Source organism: Pseudorasbora parva, chromosome 3 (genome assembly GCF_024679245.1).
Source record: "Pseudorasbora parva isolate DD20220531a chromosome 3, ASM2467924v1, whole genome shotgun sequence".
In the NCBI taxonomy this organism is placed as follows: Eukaryota; Metazoa; Chordata; class Actinopteri; order Cypriniformes; family Gobionidae; genus Pseudorasbora; species Pseudorasbora parva.
The window spans coordinates 28,623,027-28,643,834 of record NC_090174.1 but is presented as its reverse complement, the minus strand read 5'-3'; the positions used below and the strand labels follow the sequence as shown (position 1 = coordinate 28,643,834).

General features: G+C 36.5%; 1 protein-coding gene across 1 annotated transcript in view; it reads left to right on the top strand.

The window, feature by feature from the left end:
- tmem8b (transmembrane protein 8B) overlaps positions 1-20,808 on the top strand; it is a 183,356-nt gene that overhangs the window by 65,173 nt on the left and 97,375 nt on the right. The gene's annotated exons all lie outside the window — the stretch shown is intronic.

Sequence of the window (20,808 nt, the reverse complement as noted above, 5' to 3'; positions counted from 1 at the left end):
CAAAATTTAGCACAGGTTACATAAAGAACAAAGTCCACTTTCAGCTCATTATCTTGGCAAGATGTACTACCTTTAAATGTAAAGGGCTCCAGCTCCACGCCAGCAGCAACACTGAAGTAATATATCTGATGTGATATCTGGGGTATATTAATGTCAACGTTTTAGAACCGCCGCCTCCCAGCAGATCTCGGTAACTAAATGTTATCATGTGCCTCATTTGTCTCGCTGTTCTTCTGTCCATGCTGCTGAAAACAAAGAGTGGAGATGACTATGGTGATTACTCTGAATATTGTGCAGTTCTTGTGAAAAGGGTATCTGAAATGTTCTTTTGTGTGATTTTTTCGGGGGGTTAACTTTGAAGAAAGTTGTATATTTGTTTTTTAAAGAACTAGTTTTACAGGCTTTGACATAGACTTGTCATGAATTCAAAGGGTCAGTGTGATTTTGCCAAGTAAGACATACAGAAGAAAGAAAGAAAGAAAGAAAGAAAGAAAGAAAGAAAGAAAGAAAGAAAGAAAGAAAGAAAGAAAGAAAGAAAGAAAAGAGAAAGAAAGAGAAAGATATCCAAGTAAGGAACAGTGGTTAACCGGCTATAGGGTCAAGGCTCATTGATGCACGTGGGGAGCGAAGGCTGGCCTGTGTGGTCTGGTTAAATATGGAGCTAGAAATATAAATCTGAATAATCGACAAGTTTAATCTAACAAAATTGAATATTATGTTGCATTTTACGTAGTACTGAATTTTAATTTTTTTAAAATGTTGAATATAGAACATTTGAAATTGAACACATCTGAAATGTTTTTATGTCGAAATTGTATAGACATGTATTTTCAAAAAGCAGATATTTTGTTCTGAATGAATAGACTGTAAATATTCAGTTTTTGAAAATACAGATTCAAGATTCATCATCAAATTCAATATTCTAAAATTCAAACCGCAGAAATTCAGATCATCAAATTCAATATTCTAAAATTCAGATAATCAAATTCAATATTCTAAAATTCAGATCATCAAATTCAATATTCTAAAATTCAAACTGCAGAAATTCAGATCATCAAATTCAATATTCTAAAATTCAAACCGCAGAAATTCAGATCATCAAATTCAATATTCTGAAATTCAGATCATCAAATTCAATATTCTAAAATTCGCGGAAATTCAGATCATCAAATTCAATATTCTAAAATTCAAACCGCAGAAATTCAGATCATCAAATTCAATATTCTGAAAATTAGATCATCAAATTCAATATTCTGAAATTCAGATCATCAAATTCAATATTCTAAAATTCAAACTGCAGAAATTCAGATCATCAAATTCAATATTCTAAAATTCAGATCATCAAATTCAATATTCTAAAATTCAAACTGCAGAAATTCAGATCATCAAATTCAATATTCTGAAAATTAGATCATCAAATTCAATATTCTGAAATTCAGATAATCAAATTCAATATTCTAAAATTCAAACTGCAGAAATTCAGATCATCAAATTCAATATTCTGAAATTCAGATCATCAAATTCAATATTCTAAAATTCGTGGAAATTCAGATCATACAGAATGTAGGCCAGAGGTCATCAGGGAAGAGTAAAGGATGTCAGAAAAATCCAACGGAGCACCATCTGATCATTTCATTTCCTATTTGTAATGGAATAAAGAAAAAAGATCAAACAGCCCTTTTATACTTTTTTGTTTGGTTTGGTTTGTTCTGATAGAAAGATGTCAGAATACACAGTGCATCACAGTTTGTTGCGTATGGAGCTGCATAGCCGCAGACCAGTCAGGGTGCCCATGCTGACCCCTGTCCACCACCGAAAGCGCCAACAGTGGGCACGTGAGCATCAGAACTGGACCATGGAGCAGTGGAAGAAGGTGGCCTGGTCTGATGAATCACGGTTTCTTTTAAATCACATGGATGGCCGGCTGCGTGTGCATCGCTTACCTGGGGAACACATGGCACCAGGATGCACTATGGGAAGAAGGCAAGCTGACGGAGCCAGTGTGATGCTTTGAGCAATGTTCTGCTGGGAAACCTTGGGTCCTGCCATCCATGTGGATGTTTCTTTAACACGTACCACGTACCTAAGCAATGTTGCATGATACCCTTTCACTTTGAAGTCGCTTGATGTCACCCATAGGAATAAAGTGGAGCGCGGCGCGCGACATAAGTGTTCACGGACGAGTGGATCTGCAGCTGAGCAAGTATGGGCGTGCATTTCCTCTCTCGCTCCAGTCACGCGCGCGCGCACCCTACTGGGAGAAGAGCCCGTACGGCCCATACAAGAACCTTCCGCTCTGTTCCCGACAAGTAGACCCATACTCGAAAAAAAAACTCTCCGAAACTTGTGAGAAACCGGAAGGAGTATTTTTGACACTGAAATACTCCATCAAACATCCAACATTAGTTTTTGAAACTTTGTCTATGTTTAGGATGTGAATCCAAGTATTTAACAGTGTAAAAAGCTCAGTATGCATGAAACTACATTTCATGCCCACTTTAATATTAAGAAATGTGCATTGTGCAGTAAAGAAGTACTTCAAATAAAGTTTAATTAAATGTTTTATATCAATCAAGTTTTAAGTGATATGTCAATAAATATGTTAATGGATTTTTTGTATACTTTAATATATGTTTTGAATACATTTAGGTAGTTTTTATCATTAAGGGGAAACCAATGTTTAAACAGATGAAAGTGCAAAAGAACAGCTATAAAGAACAATAATAAAGAATCTGAACATTTTCAGTCAATATCTAGATATTTGTGCTGGCATATTTAATTCCAAAAGTGTAAGTAAACATTTGAAAATTAATATAAAGTCTTTAAGCATTTAGTGTTGTTTGATACACTGCCGTGAATAAAAAAAACTGAATGGTTGTTTGACTTCCTTTTTTCCCCTCTGTGACAAGGAAGTGTCAGAAACCGACAAACTTTGTGTACTGTGGTAAACGGATTATTACTCCTTTTCTATATAATTTATTAGCATTTTCATTCAGCTCATTGCGCGGCATATACAGTATGTAGTGTTGTATTTTTTATGGTCTATGGTTGTAACCAGTTAACTGACAACACGTTAATGTACGCACAATTCTGATAATAAGATACATTGACTTATTCACAGTATTTTGAAATGCCTAGTGCCTACGATAACATTACTGTGGACATTAACTACCAAATATAGGGTATTACTGAATACCAGCACATGTCTACTTACCTTTGAATAACCTTCAATTAGGAGCTCAGAAAATATTGATTTATGTTATTTTTTGCTATGAATGTTTATTAGCATATCATGTAATTAATTTATAATAGATTGACCACCCTTGTAACAATTAATGTCATTCCTATCTTTATCTCACAGCTTTTGTGAGGGCTCATTTCTTCTTTGATTTTTTATTTTTTTTGCCGGCAACTTGCCTCAAGTTAATTACAAAACCTCGTTTTCACCTTGTTGCAAACTCTCATCATTCTAATTGACAACTAGGGATTCATAGAGTGTGACCCTAAATGGTGGGAGGAAATGCACTGACTACAGAGCATGTTGATCTGATTATGATGATCTGTTTGTTAAAGGTCCATTTTACATGCAGCTTGGACTCTGATCATAGGTCAGATTTGTATCGCTTTGATGAGCCTGGCAGTAATATGCTAGGATTGTGTGCTCTGCAAAGGATAATGAAGCCAGGCCTTTGGAGCAACAAAATACATACTATATGGCATGTCATAATTTACATGGCATGTACTTTTTTAACCTTGTGTGAGCTTCAGTATTTCAACTATGTATATACCGAATAAGAGCTTTAAATTTACACTGTCACTTTTTTAGTTTATTCTGAGCTAAAAACACTTAGTTCTTTCAAAAATATTAGTGCTGGACAACGATTAAAATGTTTATTATTGTTTATTAAATGTTGTGATTAACCGTGATTAATCACAGTATGTGCAAAATTCAATAATGAATACAAAAGTGCAATAACATATGGTTTGAAAACACTTTAAATAAATAAGGTGCTTACAGCAGTTAAAAGTTAGTAACAATTACAATATTTCTTGTAAATATCAACTTAAACATTAGTTTAATCAAATTAAATCAAATTAAATTGGTGGTATACATATATTGATTCTGTAGTAATATTCTCATCAGTGTTCTGTCAGCTTTTACATAGGCCTACTTAAATCTGCATATTTGTGATATTCACCCCAGGGCGTTATTGAATTTTATAAAGGCCATTTAAAAAAAAAATCTTATTAAATGTATGCATCATCTTTCATGTTAAATTCTTCCATTTGTTTAATAAATTCAGTTATAATACTAAAGACAAGGCTGTTACCAATCAAATTAAATAATTTAAACTGCAAAAAATACAGCTGCAATAAATAATGTTATAAGATTCATGTTCTAAATAAAACATGCAATCATACTTTTAAACATAACCGCCATTAGGGGGCAGCAAGTGATCGTCTTAATAAGTGAGTCATTGAGTCGTTTATTAAATGATTCATTCAAAACACTGAATCATTTAGTAACAAAACACCGCTCTGAGTGTTGCTTTCTTTTGGAACTATTTTTGTCGTGAAATCATGGGCGAAATGGAACAAAAAAGGTTTGGATCTAAAATGTAAGTAACTTTATATTAATAAGGCTACTTGTTTATTGAACTATAGGCTACACCACTCATGCTACACAATTCACGATTGCAAAGTCGACTTGTGTTATTAACAATATCATAAATCATAAATATCAACAACTACAAAAAGCTCAGTTTTATCCCAGTAAGTTTCTTCTTTGAGTTTATATTGCTGCTCACTTGTTTTGATTTCTCCACGAATGTCTCTCACAAAGAGACAGGCAGCGCAAGCCTCAACGCGACTTGTTAACGTACCAGAGGCAGAGATACACTCATCAATCGCTGTTTACATTGAATATAATAAAAACAACAAAAAAAATCTGAATAATTCTCACGTTTCTGGTTATTTTAATATATTATATTTGTCCCATACAAAGAATGTCAAGCCCTTGGCTTAGGCTACAGACAGCACTGTATTCTCCTGTGATCAATGGTTTGTCTGTGTATATTCAGAGGCAGTGAGCAAAGGGCTTTCAATATAATAATAAATGACTACGTTAATGCGCGATAAAATAATTGTCGGCGTTAATTAATTAATGCGTTAACGCAATAATAACACGTGCCCAGCCCTAAAAAATGTGCTATGTGCTCATTAATGTATATTTACTTCTTTCTAGTAATAAAGTATTCTCGTAAGTTTATAATAGGCCATTGAAAATACATACGGGTGAGGGGTTCGAACGCTGGTCGCCATGTTGCTCCTTCATCTTGAAAGTACATTAGCCAAAGAGGGACATACCCGTAAATTCAAGCTTCGCCTTTCGCGTTTTAACACTCGATGGCTCCGTGTCGAATGTGAAGAGGGGGATTGCCATGTTAATCTTGGACTACATCGGCCACCGTAGGAGTTAAAACGAAATCAGAATTGAGAGGAACAGAAACTAATATTCACTGGATGGTCATATATGGGGGAAAATATCACACAGTGTAGCTTTAAGGATGCATGGTAGCTTCACCATGTGCATTTATCCAATTTCTATTTATGCGGGGATTTCATTTCGAAAAATAGACATCAACGTTGACAATGTTGATTGTTTTTTTCAGCACCAATAGTGGTGCAAGCGGTTTAGTTCTTTAATATCAATTAATGTATTAGAAATAACAAACTGCTAATATATATATATAATTTTATTTATTATTATTATTATTATTTTTCTATTTTTTATTTCAAGATATATAATTAAAAAACGATTTACTTAATGTATGAATGATTTATGCGTTATGAAATAGTACGCCTTAGTAAAAATCTAGAGCTGCCACTTCCAGTCTCAAAGGAAAAGGTTCACAGCTCAGAGCAAAACACACACAACCCAGATACAATCATTGAAAAAAATCTGCCTGACAGTGCTGAACACAAGCTTGTGCTTTAACAACAATAGACTGGCCAGTGTTGGTACATTCGTGTTGTGAGCAGTATGGGGTATCCGTCTTAGAGTGAGACCCCATATGATGGGACATTTTTTAGGTGCACTAGCTCAGAGTATAAGAAGGGCAGAAATGACTTATCTAATAACCCTGCAGAGCTCCCGCAGCCGTATTTTGAGTTATAATCTGTCAAGGATCCAGGACCAGGTTAGCATGCCCACCTCTGAAGATGTCTTTTTCAGGAAGGAGAAATGCACAAAAAAACTTGTGTACAGCCAAAGACATTATAAGGCATGGGCGTAGGTTTAGGGGGGGACGCTAGGTACTAGTCCCAATCAATATTTTAAGATGGCAAAATTGTCCCCACCAATATTTTAGCAAACTCCTTCGTGCTGCTATATGGATCGATTCCTTATCGTTCCATATTTACAAGCAAAATGACGCGTCCCGCCGTATCAAACCAATAACGGGATGCGATGCACAAGTTTGCGTTTTAGCGGCGCTTTGCTGCTGCCATAGCGACGGAGTCTCGAGAACATGCGCTGTAAACTTGCACGCTTTTTCAGGGTATCCGCGGGGTCTTGAAAAGTCTTAAAAGGTGATAAATCAATTTTGGGAAAATTAAGACCCTTATAAAGTATTAAAAAGTCTTATCACGGCTTTATAAAGTCTTAAATTTTGAAAGTATTTTGTTCAAGCTTTGTCAAAAGAGTTTGACTCCAAAAAGTATTTATGAATATATTTATTTTCATCCCCATAAGTATTAAAAAACAACGGGGCGCTCAGTCTGAGATCGGCTCGGAGCGCGCGCGCCAGGGATGGACATTAGCACCGCCACCTGCCAAATGCGGCTGATTTTGAGTTGTGGCGGGTAAACTCGCTTCACCTACCGAGCTGTTTCACCTCTTTGTAAACTTTGTTCAATGCATGCAAGTGCTGCCGTATGTGCGCATATGACCAGTCGTTTTCTCCGTCATCACTCGCGTGAAGACGCGCTGTGAGACTCGCGCGCTCTCTCGGATGATGCACAGCGTCAGATGTCTCAGCGCGCGCGAGTCTCACAGCGCGTCTTCAAATATTAAGTTCTCTTTCAAGTCTTGCGCTTAAACGGACAAACTCACACAAGAAGTATGTCAACATGTCGATCTTGATGAGTATCCTAGCAGACATAGTCTGAATATGCCTTAAGTGAACTGTATAGTGTGCAAAGTCGAGAAAGACGAGCATATCCCTGCATCAGGTCTTAAAGGCGCAGTAGCCTTTACTGCTGCCTGAGTGATGTCCTTATATTTAGTTTGACATTAAACAATGCTCTTGATTGAATAGCTTTTGTAAGTTTAGTAAGGATTAATCTTTCATTTAAACAGTTAAATATGCAGTTATTTTACATTTGATTATTTTATTCAATTCTTTCTGCAGGCCAGTAGGCATGAACATTATTTTTTAATGTACACATGAGTGAGGTCGAGTTAAACATTTTAGTTTGAATTTATTTTTATTTTTTTTGGTTTTCGGCTTTGGTTTCTTCTTTTTTGGTTTCAGCCAAGAATTTTGATTACGGTGCATCCCTACTGACAATGTTCTGCTCAGTATGTTGTCAACACGCTTCAAAGATGCCAGAACGAATAGTTTCATTGTTGGGACTAAAAACCATAAAACTGGAAGCCATAAAAGACCACAAATCATCGTGAAAATGTCAGTATTTCATTGAGACTTGAGATTAAATAAACTGCTTAAGTATTGTAGAGCTTGTAGTATTAATTTTCACATGCAATTACACATTGTCAGTTAAAAACCAAAAAGTGGCTGGTAAAAACATTGAGTGGTAGACTTTGAAAAAAGTTAATTTCCATCCCTGGCGAGCGCTGTGCACGGGTGACGTCATGTATTTTGCGAAATGCGCAGTTAGGGGATGTGTCGTCCTCCTTACGTTGCGAAACAGATATGCAATATAAACAATACAAAACTGGCCTACGATAGAGATTTTAAGTCTACATTCGACTACAACTGTTTATTAAAGGTTTGTTGCCGATTAGAACTTGGTGCGATGAGGTCTTAAAATATTTTGAGAAGGTCTTTAAAAAGTCTTAAAAAGGTCTTGAAATTAACTTCAGGATTCCTGCATATACCCTGTTTTTTAAAAACGTGTCAATCTCGCGTCCACCGTTTAAACGCAAGAGGATTTCCAGATATAGGGCTGAATAGAAAAAAATGTATCAGTGAGTCTGTCCAGTAACTTACGATGAACCAAAGACAAACTGCACCCTTTGCAGAGAAGCATTTCAGTGTCTCAGACTGTCTGACTGAAAGCAGCAGCGATGACGGACACATCCGTGCTTCTAGGTAGGCCTATTGTTTTTTTAATGGATAATATATTAATATAATATTCCATACATTATCAAAGCTTGGCAGACTTATTTTTCTAGACATTAGACCGGTTTATTAATAGATTATAGCCTAATTAATGTTATTAATTCATCATTTAGCTATAGGCTATATTAATAATAAATAATCCTGTCATATAAAGTTTGACATTTAAAAAATATTTAGATAAAAATGGGACAAATAATTGCATAATAATATAATAGTAAATTAATATAGAAAATTTAATTAAATTTTTGAATTTCAGAACATTTTTTCAGTAAAGTGGTTACTGGTTCAAATTGACTGCTTAAAGAGACAGTGCACCCCAAAAAAGTAAAAATCTGTCAATTTCCTTTTTAAACCTGTATACATTTTTGTTATGTTGAATTCCTACCATGGAAGGAAATGGTGCTCCCAAAGTAGCCCGGTTACAAACTTACTTCAAAATATCTTCTTTTGTGTTCAGCAGAACAGAGAAACTCGTACAGGTTTGGAACATCATGAGGGCGAGAAAATGATAACAGGATTTTTATTTTTGGGTGAGCCATCCCTTTAAAGTGCACCAATATAGGCTATTAAAGAGTTCTTTAGAAATAAATAAAATAATCAAATGTAAAATAATATAAAATGTGTTCTGTTGCAAGCTTGCATCGGCCTACTTGATTCCATGTTTATTGTTGAGCTGTTGTCCTTGTTTAATTGTCACTCTTATCATTACTATCACTCTTTAAATGCCAAGTTCATAAATGATTTTCAAAAACTGATTCAAAACTGATTTTGAAAAAAAAAACATACACACAAAATAACTTATTTTCAATATAAAAAGTGATTGTGCATGATTATATACATTATGGCTTTAAAATAAAAAATTGTGGTTATAATGGAAGTCAATGGGGCAAAAACAGCCACGAACAGTAAATGAGGGAGAAACAAAAACTGATCCTGTACAAAAACTAACAATGCATCAAATCTAAAGTTGTTATTAATCTTTGACATGCTCAATAATGTGATAAGAGGTAAAAAAAAAAAAAAAATCCAGTCCACAATCATTTTTTATATTGAAAATAAGTAATTTTGTGTGCATGTTGGTTTTTTTTCCAAATCAGTTTTGAAAATCATTTATGAACTTGACAATTAAAGAGTATTTTGTTTTTTATTATTATTATGGTACTGGATTGGACTGAAAAGCCTCATAAATTAATAATCGTATTCATTCCCAAACTATGGTGCAATTCCATACGCAGTAATAAATAATAGACTATATAATCTGGGCAAACCTGGTGGGATGTCCCCACCAACGCGGAGACCAAACCTACGCCCTTGTTATAAGGCTACTGAAATAAGCTGAAATGTTTTTCACAAACAGTCTTCATTCATTCTAGTTTAGGAGCTGAACTTATGTAATAGCAGGCCGTGGAAATTACCAAGATGGCCTCCTTAATAAGACTTTTATTTATAAGAAGTCAAAGTTTGGCTGGCCGGATTGTCTGATATAATCCGATATGCGACATTTTTAGCATGACAGTCTACAGGTGAGCAGTATATATGCATCTTTGGTAAATTGTAACAAGGAATATATATATATTCCTTCTTACAATTTACCAAAGATGCAGTGACCAATGGATATTGACATGCAGCCAGGAATCTTGATTTCTATTATACATGTCCTGGTCATAAAATTAGAATATCATCAAAAAGTTGATTTATTTCACAAAGTACGTTCAAAAAGTGAAACTTTTATATTATATTAATTAATTACACATACTTGGGGGAGAGGACGCTGGTGTTGTCTGTTTGCCGCTTCTCCACCCAAAAATCATGTTAACTGTACAGTAAGATTTCGATTTTTTTTTCTTCTTTTTTCTCATGACTGTGACTAGTCTAACAGTCAGAGCTACAATTGGGACTGTTGCTGATTGCTGGCAGCCACTGAGAGGACATTGTTCGTCGTTCGCCGTTTTTTTCACCGCTTCTCTGATGTTTTTGTTTGAATTGTTGCGGTTGCTTCTGGTTTGAAGGACATTTGATGTTGCTTGCTGCGGCTGCTCTGCTCTTTTTTCTGGGTGTCGGCTGCTCACTGGTGGTCTCCCTCAGGCTTGAACTGCATGGTGGCTGAGGTTGGCGGTTGATTGGCGGCGTTTGCACCGGCCCAGCATCATCAGCGTCTGGCATAATGTTGAGATGTTCTGCGTCTCGGCTGCGATGCTGTTCCGTCTTGCATTGCAGCCGTGGAACGGCTTGGACTTCTGCACCAACCCCGGTGTGTCCAAAAAAGTGCCCGGAAAACTTAGTTTGCCTCCTGTATGGTGCTGCAGCGATCCCCTCCATCTGGTCTTCAGCTGTCATGCCAACGTCATCAGGAGCCTCTAGTGCTGGGAGAAATGTAAAACATGGAGTGGACTCAGAAAAGATTTTAACTGTTATGTGTTGGTTGATTGTTTGTATTATTCTATATTTTTACTTGTTAATCCTTTTTTATTTATTTTTTGATTATTTTTTCTCCCTTTTCCATTGTTGCACTTTGTGATTCTTTGGAATAAAAAGTGTTATAAATAAAATCTATTATTATTATTATACTGTTATATTTCAAATGTTTATTTCTTGTAACTTTGATGATTATAACTGACAACTAAACCTGGGCATACGCTGTGCGATTTTTGTCTGATTTCGAGACGAATTCTAACTAGTTCGCAACTTTCTTTGGGTCGCACCTATTTTCAGGTTTATCGTGCGTTGTTTTCGTGAGGTGTTCGTGCAGTGCACAGGGGGAAACGAGAGGCGACAAACCTCTCCCGATCGGGAATCAGATGAATTTCTGGCATGTCCGAAATTTTGGTCGCCCCTCGTGAGGTTATTGCACAGCTGATGCAGAGCCACGAACAGATTGCCCTATTTTCCCTCACCGCGCCTGCGCGAAAGCAGACGTTTAACCATTTCATTTTTAAAAGCAGCAAGAAAGAAAATGAAAAAGAGGAAGATCTTTAAGTTATGTAGGCAGCTATCAAATAGCAGAAATTAAGTAAACTGTTGTACCTCCAGTTTGTGTTGTAAAATGGTTAATTATTCTAAACCACTGTGTAGGCTATAGCATATCCACCATATCCAGTGCCTCTTATTAATTTAGCTAGTTGATCATTAATTTAGGGCTATGCCTACTTGTTTTACTTTCACACTTTATTTATTTATTTATTTACTTTTAAATAATATTTAGCCTACCTACCTTGTCCATCATTTGACACAATGGGCCCTATCTTGCACCCAGCGCAATTGACTTTGTACACTGATGCATGTGTCATTCCTATTTTGCACCCGCGCAAAGCGCGCTTTTCCCTCCACAGAAGCACGTCGCTAAACTAGTGAATGAACTTGCGCTCCCTGGGTGGTTCAGCACAAAAAGGGTGCCGTGTTCCGGCACAAACAATCCCTGGTGCTATTTTGCTGTTCCATTAAACAGTTGCGCCACTGACCAGAAAAAAACTGGTCTAAAGTCAGTGGCGCGTTGCGCGTTGTTCATTATGCTATTTAAAGGGTGCATGCTTGACCATAATGTATAGCGTGCACAACGGGCATACACTTTGCTCATGTAATCTACACAGATGCAACAGTTATTTTTGCAAATCATAAATTGTTACACAAAAAATTTTTTAACACACGAGATCATTGTGGTGTGCATAAATCTAGCTTACAAATTATTCAGGCTAATTGTAGTAATTAAGGATCAGACCTGTTTGCCCAATAGTGGCAAGACTTATATGTATATAAGGACATCTGACAAATTAGTTTGTCCGTCAAGAACTGAAAAAATGAAAAAACTGTTTAATTGACGCTACTTTGGGTGGGTTTCTCCCATCCCCATACAACACAACTTCCCTTTCTTTCACTGCTCTTACAAGAACATCAGTCTCCTCGGCTGTGAACCGCTCCTGGTGTGCGCCTGGTAAATACGCCATAATAATAGCAATCCATAATGGAACTTGCGCACCTGCTTTTAAAGGGAATGTTGGATGCCGCTCTGATTGGTTTATTTACGTTACGCCCAAACCACACCTATGAATAATGAAGCTACTTCAGACCAACCCATTTTAGATTTGCTCCGGGCGCAAGAGCCATTTATCCCGCCGGGAAAATAGCAACAGCGCCGAGACCCGTCCACAAAGTTACTTGCGCTTTGCGCTTTGACACTTGCGTTTCAGATCGTTAAAATAGGGCCCAATGTCTAATGTTGCCCTATTTTTTTTTATTTTTTTCAGTTTTATTCATGAACGCAAGTGGATATCACACAATGTGCAAAATGTGCAAACACAGTCTCAAACCAGTCAGTTATTCACTATATAAAGTGAAAGTAAAATCAGACAAGCTTTCGGCACATATTCTCAGAAACAACGAGAGATCTATTACAACATGCTGAAAACATAGCCTATAACTGTCTTAATTTATTTTCTTAATATTTCTCTTTTGGTACATATTGAGAGAAAAAACAGAAGAGAAGTAGGCCCATTTCATGTTAAACAAGTTTTTTTTAGATAAAGATGCTTTTACTTCTCATTGAGACTGATATTATTGCAGTGTTCTGACATAGACTGATCATTTTTTAATTATATGCCTAATTCCTTGTTTAATCGGGCTAAATATTTTTAAATAGTGAGGAGAAATCTATCTATTATTTTATTATGCAGTGTGTCGATTTTGCATTATGAAATAGTTTGGGGTGCAAATTTATGTAATATCAATTTAATAATATAAGTAGGCCTACTTTAATAATAATTTGTATACATAAATTCTAAATCCTCTTGATATTGATTGGTGGATTTGATAGTCTATCTCTATACACCATGGTCTATTGTTGCAACAAGGCATGGGGGTTTTATTGCACATTTTTCACCCATACAGTGTGAGCAGACAAGTCGTGAGCTTTGGCTTTACATCGCATGCAATCTACTTGTGCAGTGTGAGTAGGTAACCTTGCTGAAATCGCATAGAAATCGCACAGTGTATGTGCAAACACAGTCTCAAAGCAGTCAGTTATTCACTATATAAAGTGAAAGTTCAGTATCTCAGAAAGTATATCAGTATCTCAGAAAATTTGAATATTGTAAAAAGGTTCAATATTGAAGACACCTGGTACCACACTCTAATCAGCTAATTAACTAAAAAAAAACAAAAAACTGCAAAGGCCTTTAAATGATCTCTCAGTCTAGTTCTAGGCTACACAAACATGGGGAAGACTGCTAACTTGACAGTTGTCCAAAAGACGACCATTGACACTTTGCACAAGGAGGGCAAGACACAAAAGATCATTGCAAAAGAGGCTGGCTGTTCACAGAGCTCTGTGTCCAAGCACATTAATAGAGGCGAAGGGAAGTAAAATATGTGGTAGAAAAAAGGTGTAGAAGCAGTAGGGATAACCGCACACTGGAGAGGATAGTGAAACCAAACCCATTCAAAAATGTGGGGGGGATTCACAAAGAGTGGTTTGCAGCTGGAGTCAGTGATTTAAGAACCACTGCGCACAGACATATGCAAGACATGGGTTTCATTCCTTGTGCATTCCTTGTGTCAAGCCACTCTTGAACAACAGACAGCATCAGAAGTGTCTCACCTGGGCTAAAGACAAAAAGGACTGCTGCGGAGTGGTCCAAAGTTATGTTCTCTAATTAAAGTACATTTTGCATTTCCTTTGGAAATCAGGGTCTAAGAGTCTGTAGGAAGAGAGGAGAGGCACAAAATCCACATTGCTTGAGGTCCAATGTAAAGTTTACAGTCAGTGATGGTTTTGGTTGCCATGTTATCTGCTGGTGTTGGTCCACTGTGTTTTCAACGTAGCTGTATACCAGGAAGTTTTAGAGCACTTCATATTTCCTGCTGCTGACCAACTTTATGGAGATGCAGATTTCATTTTTTAACTGAACTTGGCACCTGCACACAGTGCCAAAGCAACCAGTACCTGGTTTAAGGACAATGGTATCCCTGTTCTTAATTGTCCACTAAACTCGCCTGACCTTAACCCCGTAGAAAGTCTATGGGGTATTGTTTAGAGGAAGAATGCGATATGCCAGACCCAACAATGCAGAAGACCTAAAGGCCACTATCAGAGCAACTTGGGCTCTCATAACACTAGAGCAGTGCCACAGACTGATCGACTTCATGCCACGCCACATTGCTGCAGTAATTCAGGCAAAAGGAGCCCTAACTAAGTATTGAGGGCTGTACATGTTCATACTTTTCATTTGGCCAAGATTTGGGAAAATCCTTTCTTTGTATTGGTCTCAATTATATTCTAGTTTTCTGAGATACTGAATTTGGGATTTTCCTTAGTTGTCAGTTATAATCATAAAAATTAAAAGAAATAAAAATATGAAATATATCAGTCTGTGTATACTGAATTAATATAATATACAAGTTTGTCTTTCTGAATGGAATTAGTTAAATAAATCAACTTTTTGATGATATTATAATTATATGACCAGCCCCTGTATTATGATATCGTCCAGCCCTAAAACTTGTATATTTTTTGTCAGTTTATTTAAAAACCTCCAATTATGCAGAATATGCACAATGACATATTTCACTGATGAGTTGTCAATACAGTATATAACAATACAATAAATAGGGTATGATTTTACCCCAAAATCCAGCATTTTGACAAAATGATAACTCAAATCCACGTGTGGCTGCCTGGAGTCCAGTTGTTTCTGTGAATTTCAGCTGTCCATTTGCTTCTCTTTTCTGTAGCTTTTGGCAGTCTGTAAAATGTACCTCATATTCTTGTCAAATCTAGTTATACAGTCAATCTCAAAGCTCTTTCCTGTTTTAGCTGTTTTGTGTGTTTGTTTGTTTTTTGCGGCATTCACACTAAAAACAATGCTGTCGCTCAGTCTTTTTACCACTCACTCTGGCTGGCTCAAAAATGTTCACATTTAATCTACAAATTAATGTATATTTTAAATATTTATACAGAAATTGCAGATATGAAATTTCAGTCTTCACAGCATAAATGATCAATTTAATATAAATATATTCTTATTAAAGCTATAGAAAAGTCCAGTCAAGAGCAGTGAGTTATTTTTTATTTGTCTTTTGTACTTTGATTTACATTAATGACAGACATTACATCTGACACGCATCTGATGTCCTCAAAACTCTTTGCATGAATTTAACACCTTTTAAATGAATCTTGATTGTTTTGCCTTTGTGAGTACTGTCTATAAAAAATAAAATAAAAAAAAAGAACCGGATTGGTGCTTGCGGATTGATCTGTTACAGGTAATGCCCAGAGCTCCCACTCAGCTAAAACGGCAATTATGAGGGCATAAATGTAAAGTTCGTCTTTGTGCCTCTTAACAGACACAAAATGCTATTAAAATGTGTGTCCAACATGACCAAGGCCTTTACATTGCAACGAGATGCATTTAACAACTTTGCCATTGTTTAAATTCACCTAAATAATGTTTTAGACGGCTAGCTGTAGTCTCGTGCTGAAGTCCCGTGGGAACTCAGTTGTAGCCGGAAAATGGTTAATAGTCTGGTTGAGAGGAGCGAGGAGTGAGTTACAAAGGTACTCACAAAGGTATAATGATCAAGATTAACTGTAAAAATTCCCCAGAGATCCTTTGCTTACGAGGATCCTCGACAAAGCAGACATTTTGACATATTTTTTGTGTTTTTGTCCGTTCAAGTGTGAAATGGCCTCCCGCTGACTGAAGCGGCTTTCTGATCAGTTGTGTGTTTGTCACACAGACAGAAGATTCAGACAGCACACCAGTACAGATCTTTGTTTTTTGTTTTTTTTTGTTTTTTGCGTCTTATCGCGTTTGGATGGTTTATTAGCACTTGAGTGAATGAATGTGTGATCATACACTGTAACGCAGCCAAAGGAAGACAGAAAAAAAAAACTGATCCTTCTTTAATTACATAAAATATTTTTAAAACGTTAAACTGATTTTTTTTTTTTTTTACATGCGTTAACGTTAATTTTGAAAGCCATATTTCTTTCATATAATTGAAAGATCATCATCATCATCATCATCATCATCATCATCATCATCATCATCATCATCATCATCATCATCATCATCATCATTATTTTACATGTAAGGGTTTTTTCTATGATATAATTTCATGCTTTGTATTTTTCTGCATGTTGGACCACAGGATTTTTAAGAAATTCTAATGCAGCCTTTTCTTTATAATATCAGGACATCACCCTGAACTCTTACTTTATGTCCCTAAAATTGTTTTTTTTAAATACATTTTAATTGAAATACATAAATAACTCATGTTAGAAGAGGTGTATTTTACATAATTGGACCTTATACATGGAACTTTAGTAATATATGAGCAAATTTTAAGTAATTTGCGTGTAAAATGGATCTTTACCATTCATTTACCTTTACCAGAAATAAGCCATTTTTAAATAAAGATCCACATTTAACCAAATAAATAAATAAATCACGGCACTAAAGTTTAGTGAAATTAGGAAATATTTAAGAGATTGTTAATTTAGTGCATATTTTGTTCTCATGTCACAAGTAAAAATATCAAGCAAAGGTTTACTGAGTGTGGTGTGACAGGCAGCGGGGCGAGAGACCGCGAGAGCGGGCCGGTGATTAATGTTCACGAGTGCCAGCTGCGTGGCACACCGGTCTCGTCTCACGGCCATGTGACGGGAGCATAAAAGGAGGAGCAAGGCCTGCGGAAGACGAGAGAGGACCAGGCCTGGAATTTATGTTGAGTTTAGTTTACATGTTATTATGTGTTTGTGGGCAGTCGTCCGTGAGGGGCTGCCCACGTTTTATTTTGTGGGTATTGGTTTTACTTTTGTTTTGTTTATTTATGTTGAATTAAAGTTGTGAAACGTTCACCGGTTCCCGTCTCCTTCCTTCCCATCTAAGATTCGTTACACTGAGTTTGTACACGATTCTTTTGGTTTTTGGTGAAATGTACTAAAATTAATATCATCAGCTATGTACATTAGCCCACTTCTTCTCGACGCTTTTTCCTGTTGGTTTATAGAACAATTACTCCGAGCAGCCCTCTGTCGTTTCAAAGAATAGCACAACGGCAAGCTCGTCAAGTATAAATGACTCGACCGTTCGGGGAGCAGCGTGCGCAGTCAGCGGAGGCTCATGCAGCGGAGCAAGGCGAAAGTATAAACAAGCCTTTAGCCTTTGGTCAGACATGCCTCCTATGATGCAAATATTGTCAATTTGTGTCATAGGAGGAATTTTTCCAGAAATAAATGCGTAAATCTGTTGTCTCAGGGGGATAAGAGGGGGGAAAGCACAATCACTTGAATATACTTTCTACTGGGGTTTCTACTGATACAAAGCCATATAATCGCTGAAGTAATCCTTTAACCTATCCATTGTTGTTCAGTTGGTGTACACACAGACATAATAAATACAATGTATTAACTATGTCTAGTACAAGTGGGATAATCTGTGTAGTTTTTTTAATGCCCCAGTGATTAGACGGCCTGGTAAAAAGTGACAGTGACGAATGTTGCCTATTAGTTAAACATAACAGTAAAAAAAAAAAAAAAAAAAAAAAAAAAATATATATATATGGTAGGCCATAATAATTTGCCATCAAAAATGCAATGTTTTACGCAGCATTTACACGTGGTAGGGAGCAGGTGTACATTTATTTCGTACCAACTAACGTTAATATTTTGAAAATACGAACATTTTCATGAATACGAAAATTTACCTCAGAGCGACTTTACAAACGATTTACACACACATTCGTTCTTTCGTACCAACTAACGTTAATATTTTGAAAATACAAACATTTTCATGAATATAAAAATTTACGTCAGAACAGCTTTACAAACGATTTACACACATTCGTTCTGCTCGTGTTTCTTAAGGCCCATTGTGTGCAATTGTTGTGCTTGTTTGGTATGGATTAATAGGACAAAAATGTACATCTTGTCATTGACCCAGATTTCAAATCATGTTTTTCCGTAGGCTGTTGCACCAGCTGAGCAACTGCCAGTAGGATGACTAGTAATGCTAGTAACACTCGCAGAGTTTTTTTTTTTTTTTTTGGAACACTAAAATGTGTTAGATAGCGATGTATATCCACAGAGCCATTTCTCTGAAATGGAAAGAAACAAAGAATAAAAGAGTAATTGATAGTCTTTGTTGTGAAACCTTTCACACAGGGGCTTCCCCCCCAAATATTGTCAGGGTTGTGACTGACAAACTACAGGAGACACAAAACAATGCATCGAGCTAAAATAATTGCAGATAGTGAAGCCTTTTAGAAAAAGTGTCATGCCATGATTTGTTGCAGGCTTCTAGTGTCTGGCTGTGTCTGTTTCTTGACTGACAGGCTAGAGACTGTGGGAAGACTTTTTACTTTCATGGCTCTGTGCTCCCATGTTGGAATGAAGAAAAGTGCTGTGTGGTTTTGTGTTGAAAATGAGTCTGATGTGAGTGAATGATTTTTGTCTCTTTCATTCTTCGTCTCTCCTTTAGTTGTAATTGCAGCCTAGTCAGGGCGTTGTTCCAAATCAGTGCCTCCCAAATTTGTAAGCAGTGCTCAAAACATTAACGGCAGAGTTAAATGTTGGAATATTTGTTTACGATTCACTTCATGCATAATTTAGTGTTAATCACAATGCTTCGTTTCCTTTCTTGTGAGTGAATGAGACATTTTTACATCTTCTGCATTCTAATTGATTCACAGTGACTATAGTGTGCTTTTCCTGGCCCTGTGTTTCTCTTTTCTTATTAAAGGGATAGTTCACCCAAAAATGAAAATGTGATGTTTATCTGCTTACCCCTAGGGCATCCAAGATGAAGGTGTGTTTGTTTCTTCAGTAGAACACAAATGAAGATTTTTAACTCCAAATGTTGCACTGTGCCAGTGGTATAATGCATGTCAATGGGGTAAAAAAAAAAAAAAACATGCAAAAACAACTTCAAATTAAACCCAGCGGCTCGTGACAACACGTTGATGTCTTAAGACACTGAACGATCAGTTTGTGTGAGAAATCGAACAGTATTTATGTCATTTTTTACCTCAAATGCAACATGTCCAACAGCCGCGAGCGTGCCATCACTTCCGCTGGGTGAGTTCAAATGAACACAATATGGCATATCTCAATGGGATACAAGCGATGGAAGTGATGTCTTGCACGTACTGTACACCATATCATGTTCATTTGACCTCACCCAGCAGAAGTGATGGCGCACTCACGGCATGTTGGACATAGTGTTGTATTTGAGGTAAAAAATTATATAAATAATGTTCGGTCTCTCACACAAACAGATCTTTTCGTGTCTTTAAGACATCATATATATATATATATATATAATACATATATTTATACTCTATTTTTGTGGATTGTATATACCTGTATGTATTGTTTTTCTAGAAGAATAAAAACAAAAACAAAAAAAGACATTAACGTGTTGTCACGAGCCGCAGGGTTTAATTGAAAGTTGTTTGTGATGTTTTTTGTTGTTGTTTTTTTTACCCCATTGACATGCATTATATGATTTGCACAGCAAAGGTTAGAGTTAAAAATCTTAATTTGTTTTCTACTGAAGAAACAAACACACCTAAATCTTGGATGTCCTGGGAATAAGCAGATAAAAATCTAATTTTCATTTTTGGGTGAACTATCCCTTTATTATATTAGCTCACTTAAAGGGGTACTTCAGCGCTGGGAAGATGAATCTGTATTTAAACTGGGTCATCAATGCAGTAGAAATGTGAAATTATTTTTGAATTTGGTGTCTTCTAGACTGAGAAAAGACAGAAAATGTATTTTTGTCCCATGGGGATGAAAGACTACAATTCCCAGAATGCTTCGCTGCCCTGTGAGGCCATTCCCAACACCACCAACTTCATTACTGTGACTGAGTTAGAGAAGACACTACAATTAAAAACTGAACGTGTCTGTTCAATATAATGAGTGTCACAGCCCTGAGCACTAACTGCACGAGTGATGAGAGCTGAGGTAATCGCGACTACATTCGCGGCATACATTCACACAGGAGTTCAGTCTGGCACGCGTTTCAGTTCATGCCTTTGCAAGCTTAACTTTCATAGAAATGAATTTGAGAAGTTAAAAGACTTACATTGCTCACGATAGCTCCGTTTAAATTATCCTGTCTGCAAGCTGAGCTCTCCCTGCCAGCTGAGTGTAATCTCCCATCCCCCATGCGCAGATTCAATGCGGAAATAGCTCCCTCTGCTGGCTGTAGTCTTTAGCCTCTGGGCAAACATTCCTCCTATGATGCAAAAATCGTCATTTTGCATCATAGGAGGAATTTTTCCAGAAATAAAATGCATAAATCTCTTGTCTCAGGGGGATATGAGGGGGGAAAGCACAATAATTTGAATATTCTCCAGGGTTTCTACTGATACAAAGCCATATGCTAATCGCTGAAGTAACCCTTTAAAGGGATAGTTCACCCAAAAGTGAAAATTGCCATCA